The sequence below is a fragment of the Triticum urartu genome, chromosome 7A (genome assembly GCF_056163025.1).
Source record: "Triticum urartu cultivar PI428250 chromosome 7A, HENAU_Tu73, whole genome shotgun sequence".
NCBI classification, from domain to species: domain Eukaryota; kingdom Viridiplantae; phylum Streptophyta; class Magnoliopsida; order Poales; family Poaceae; genus Triticum; species Triticum urartu.
In genome coordinates, this window is record NC_141879.1 from 57,151,015 (window position 1) to 57,156,542 (window position 5,528).

The window sequence follows — 5,528 nt, forward strand, 5'->3', positions numbered from 1 at the left end:
GGTCTAAGGAAAAGATACTTGACATTGGAAAAGCTCTAGCAAACGAACTACACGATCTTGCGCTATGCTTAGGATTGGGTCTTGTCCATCACATCATTCTCCTAATGATGTGATCCCGTTATCAATGACATCCAATGTCCATAGCCAGGAAACCATGACTATCTGTTGATCAACGAGCTAGTCAACTAGAGGCTTACTAGGGACATGATGGTGTCTATTATTCACACATGTATTACGATTTCCGGATAATACAATTATAGCATGAATAAAGACAATTATCATGAACAAAGAAATATAATAATAATGCTTTTATTATTGCCTCTAGGGCATATTTCCAACAGTCTCCCACTTGCACTAGAGTCAATAATCTAGTTACATTGTGATGAATCGAACACCCATGGAATTCTGGTGTTGATCATGTTTTGCCCTAGGGAGAGGTTTAGTCAACGGATCTGCTACATTCAGGTCCGTATGTACTTTACAAATCTCTATGTCTCCATCTTGAACATTTTCACGAATGGAGTTGAAGCGACGCTTGATGTGCCTTGTCTTCTTGTGAAACCTGGGCTCCTTGGCAAGTGCAATAGCTCTAGTGTTGTCACAAAAGAGTTTGATTGGCCCCGACGCATTGGGTATGACTCCTAGGTCGGTGATGAACTCCTTCACCCATATTGCTTCATGTGCTGCCTCCGAGGCTGCCATGTACTCCGCTTCACATGTAGATCCCGCCACGACGCTTTGCTTGCAGCTGCACCAGCTCACTGCTCCACCATTCAACATATACACGTATCCGGTTTGTGACTTAGAGTCATCCAGATCTGTGTCGAAGCTAGCGTCGACGTAACGCTTTACGACGAGCTCTTCGTCACCTCCATAAACGAGAAACATGTCCTTTGTCCTTTTCAGGTACTTCAGGTTATTCTTGACCGCTGTCCAGTGTTCCTTGCCGGGATTACTTTGGTACCTTCCTACCAAACTTACGGCAAGGTTTACATCAGGTCCGGTACACAGCATGGCATACATAATAGATCCTATGGCTGAAGCATAGGGGATGACACTCATCTCTTCTTTATCTTTTGCCGTGGTCGGGCATTGAGCCGAGCTCAATCTCACACCTTGCAAAACAGGCAAGAACCCTTTCTTGGACTGATCCATTTTGAACTTCTTCAAAATCTTATCAAGGTATGTGCTTTGTGAAAGACCTATGAGGCGTCTTGATCTATCTCTATAGATCTTGATGCCTAATATATAAGCAGCTTCTCCAAGGTCCTTCATTGAAAAACTCTTATTCAAGTAGGCCTTGATGCTGTCCAAGAGTTCTATATCATTTCCCATCAAAAGTATGTCATCCACATATAGTATGAGAAATGCTACAGAGCTCCCACTCACTTTCTTGTAAACGCAGGCTTCTCCATAAGTCTGCGTAAACCCAAACGCTTTGATCATCTCATCAAAGCGAATGTTCCAACTCCGAGATGCTTGCACCAGCCCATAAATCGAGCGTTGGAGCTTGCACACCTTGTTAGCATTCTTAGGATCGACAAAACCTTCCGGCTGCATCATATACAACTCTTCCTTAAGGAAACCATTAAGGAATGCCGTTTTGACGTCCATTTGCCATATCTCATAATCGTAGAATGCGGCAATTTCTAACATGATTCGGACGGACTTTAGCTTCGCTACCGGTGAGAAAGTCTCATCGTAGTCAACTCCTTGAACTTGTCGATAACCCTTAGCGACAAGCCGAGCTTTATAGATGGTCACATTACCATCCGCGTCTATCTTCTTCTTAAAGATCCATTTATTTTCTATGGCTCGCCGCTCAATGGGCAAGTCAGTCAAAGTCCATACTTCGTTTTCATACATGGATCCTATCTCGGATTTCATGGCTTCTAGCCATTTGTCGGAATCCGGGCCCGCCATCGCTTCTTCATAGTTTGAAGGTTCACTGTTGTCTAACAACATGATTTCCAAGACAGGGTTGCCGTACCACTCTGGTGCGGAACGTGTCCTTGTGGACCTTCGAATTTCAGCAGGAGCTTGATCAGAAGTATCTTGATCATTATCATTAACCTCCTCTCTAGTCGGTGCAGGAACCTCAGGAACATTTTCTTGAGTTGCGCCATTTTCCGGTTCAAGAGGTAATACTTCATCAAGTTCTACTTTCCTCCCACTTACTTCTTTCAAGAGAAACTCTTTCTCCAGAAAGAGTCCGTTCTTAGCAACAAATATCTTGCCTTCGGATCTTTGGTAGAAGGTATACCCAATGGTTTCCTTAGGGTATCCTATGAAGACGCATTTTTCCGACTTGGGTTCGAGCTTTTCAGGTTGAAGTTTCTTGACATAAGCATCGCATCCCCAAACTTTTAGAAACGACAGTTTAGGTTTCTTGCCAAACCATAATTCATACGGTGTCGTCTCAACGGATTTAGACGGAGCTCTATTTAAAGTGAATGTAGCTGTCTCTAGAGCGTATCCCCAAAATGATAGCGGTAAATCGGTAAGAGACATCATAGACCGCACCATATCCAATAGAGTGCGATTACGACGTTTGGACACACCGTTACGCTGAGGTGTTCCAGGCGGCGTGAGTTGTGAAACGATTCCACATTTCCTTAAGTGTGTGCCAAATTCGTGACTCAAGTATTCTCCTCCACGATCTGATCGTAGAAACTTGATTTTCCTGTCACGTTGATTCTCAACCTCACTCTGAAATTCCTTGAACTTTTCAAAGGTTTCAGACTTGTGTTTCATTAAGTAGACATACCCATATCTACTTAAGTCATCAGTGAGGGTGAGAACATAACGATAGCCACCGCGAGCCTCAACACTCATTGGACCGCACACATCAGTATGTATGATTTCCAATAAGTTGGTTGCTCGCTCCATTGTTCCTGAGAACGGAGTCTTGGTCATCTTACCCATGAGGCATGGCTCGCATGTGTCAAATGATTCATAATCAAGAGACTCTAAAAGTCCATTTGCATGGAGCTTCTTCATGCGTTTGACACCTATGTGACCAAGGCGGCAGTGCCACAAGTATGTGGGACTATCATTATCAACCTTACATCTTTTGGTACTCACACTATGAATATGTGTAGCATTACGCTCGAGATTCATTAAGAATAAACCATTGACCATCGGAGCATGACCATAGAACATATCTCTCATATAAATAGAACAACCATTATTCTCGGATTTAAATGAGTAGCCATCTCGTATTAAACGAGATCCTGATACAATGTTCATGCTCAAACTTGGCACTAAATAACAATTATTGAGGTTTATAACTAATCCCGTAGGTAAATGTAGAGGTAGCGTGCCGACGGCGATCACATCGACCTTGGAACCATTCCCGACGCGCATCGTCACCTCGTCCTTCGCCAGTCTCCGTTTATTCCGCAGCTCCTGCTGTGAGTTACAAATATGAGCAACGGCACCGGTGATATACCTTTGGTGTTGCCGGCCTTCTTGTCCGCTAAGTATTTGGGGCAGTTCCGTTTCCAGTGACCCTTCCCTTTGCAATAAAAGCACTCCGTCTCAGGCTTGGGTCCATTCTTTGACTTCTTCCCGGCAGCTTTCTTGCCAGGCGCGGCAACTTCCTTGCCGTCCTTCTTGGAGTTCTTTTTACCCTTGCCCTTCTTGAAATTAGTGGTTTTATTTACCATCAACACTTGATGTTCCTTCTTGACTTCTACCTCTGCTGATTTCAGCATTGCAAATACTTCAGGAATGGTCTTTTCCATCCCCTGCATATTGAAGTTCATCACAAAGCTCTTGTAGCTTGGTGGAAGCGACTGGAGGATTCTGTCAATGACCGCGTCATCCAGGAGATTAACTCCCAGCTGAGTCAAGCGGTTATGTAACCCAGACATAGTGAGTATGTGCTCACTGACAGAACTATTTTCCTCCATCTTACAGCTGAAGAATTTGTCGGAGACTTCATATCTCTCGACCCGGGCATGAGCTTGGAAAACCATTTTCAGCTCTTCGAACATCTCATATGCTCCATGTCTCTCAAAACGCTTTTGGAGACCCGGCTCTAAGCTGTAAAGCATGCCGCACTGAACGAGGGAGTAGTCATCAGCACGTGTCTGCCAAGCGTTCATAACGTCTTGGTTCTGTGGGACGGGTGGATCACCTAGCGGTGCTTGTAGGACATAATCTTTCTTGGCAGCTAACGTGTAGTTGCTGCCATCGTCTTTCAGTTTGGTTTCCTCTAGGAACACGTTGAAGTTGAGGACTACGTTGGCCATTTGATCTACAAGACATATTGTAAAGTTTTAGACTAAGTTCATGATAATTAAGTTCATCTAATCAAATTATTAATGAACTCCCACTCAGATTAGACATCCCTCTAGTCATCTAAGTGTTACACGATCCGAGTCGACTAGGCCGTGTCCGATCGTCACGTGAGATGGACTAGTCATCGTCGGTGAACATCTTCATGTTGATCGTATCTTCCATATGACTCGTGTTCGACCTTTCGGTCTCTGTGTTCTGAGGCCATGTCTGTACATGCTAGGCTCGTCAAGTTAACCCTAAGTGTTTTGCATGTGTAAAACTGTCTTACACCCGTTGTATGTGAATGTAAGGATCTATCACGACGAACTTTAGCAACGGTGCACAGTTAGGGGAGAACACTTCTTGAAATTGTTGTAAGGGATCATCTTATTTACTACCGTCGTTCTAAGTAAACAAGATGCAAAACATGATAAACATCAAATGCAATCAAATAATAATAGTGACATGATATGGCCAATATCACATAGCTCCTTTGATCTTCATCTTGGGGCTCCATGATCATCTTGTCACCGGCATGACACCATGATCTCCATCATTGTGTCTCCATGAAGTTGCTCGCCAACTATTACTTTTACTACTATGGCTAACGCGTTTAGCAATAAAGTAAAGTAATTTACATGGCGTTTCTCAATGACTCGCAGGTCATACAAAAATAAAGACAACTTCTATGGCTCCTGCCGGTTGTCATACTCATCGACATGCAAGTCGTGATTCTTATTACAATAGCATGAACAACTCATACATCACATATATATCATTCATCATTCATCACAACTTTGGCCATATCATATCACAAAGCACTTGCTGCAAAAACAAGTTAGACGTCCTCTAATTGTTGTTGCAAGTTTTACGTGGCTGAAGTAGGGTTCTAGCAAGAACGTTTTCTTACCTACGTGAAAGCCACAACGTGATTTGTCAACTTCTATTTACCCTTCATAAGGACCCTGTTCATCGAATCCGCTCCAACTAAAGTAGGAGAGACAGACACCCGCCAGCCACCTTATGCAACTTGTGCATGTTAGTCGGTGGAACCGGTCTCACGTAAGCGTACGTGTAAGGTTGGTCCGGGCCGCTTCATCCCACAATACCGTTGAAGCAAGATAAGACTAGTAGCGGCAAGAAAGTTGACAACATCTACGCCCACAACAAATTGTGTTCTACTCGCGCAAGAAGAACTACGCATAGACCTAGCTCTGATACCACTGTTGGGGAACGTTGCAGAA